Raw genomic sequence first — 964 nt, 5'->3', positions numbered from 1 at the left:
GAAAACTAACTGTTACACTTTATTAGTTGTGTAGTTGAATATTATTATTCATCCTGCAAGTCTCTTTTGCTGATTTGACTAGTACACAGAAAGAATTTTTTTTTTTCCATATTAGTTTTTATTAGATATATGGTTATTTGTTTACCATTTCTTGTAGTTGTCCTCAATCTGTTGGAAGAAGGGAGGTTTTCAGCACTGTAGACAAGTAATTGTTAATTTGTTACCTTGAGAGAGCTGGAGAAGCTGTCTGCAATGCATCGAAAGAGAGAGTAGGCACAAAACAGATGCATTTTATAAAGCTGGAAATATTCATTGGGCAGAGATACTAATATTTTCCTTCTCATTATAAATATTATGATCATTCTTATGATTATGATTATCAGTAAATATCATTGATTAAATAATTATTTAATGAAACTACTATAAACTTTAAATTGAGGAAAAAGGAGAACATGAAAGTTATTTTACTTTTAACATAATTTACTCAGTAGTATTAGAATAGATGATCCTGCTGAAAAAAATACCACAACATGCAATGTCTTGAATATGTCTTAAGAACCTGATTAATCCAAATTGTAATGTAGGAAGGTTTCAAGGACAATTGAAGGAGCAACATGATGCAAGATATTCAAGGCAGCTAAAGGTGGCAATGGATGATTTCAATATATGATTTTATCATTCTTTCAAGGCAAACTTTTATGTGTCTGACAAAGAGTATGTTTCAACTTTTAGCTGTGTCTAAAGCATCTGAAAATTTTATCAGTATTTGTAACTGTTTACGTTTCAAGAGTCCTTGATGTTTTATGGAATAATACTTAGCCTTGATTGGTACATTTGCTGTTGCCACAAGACTGGGGAAAAGGTGAATAGGTGTGGATACACACCTTCGACTGACTTTCCTGCCACTCTCCTTGCAACAGAGCCCAGTCTCAAGAGCCTTCCACCTGGTCTGATGTGTTCTGTC

Source organism: Penaeus monodon, chromosome 32 (assembly GCF_015228065.2).
Source record: "Penaeus monodon isolate SGIC_2016 chromosome 32, NSTDA_Pmon_1, whole genome shotgun sequence".
NCBI classification, from domain to species: Eukaryota; Metazoa; Arthropoda; class Malacostraca; order Decapoda; family Penaeidae; genus Penaeus; species Penaeus monodon.
This window is presented reverse-complemented; position numbering follows the sequence as displayed.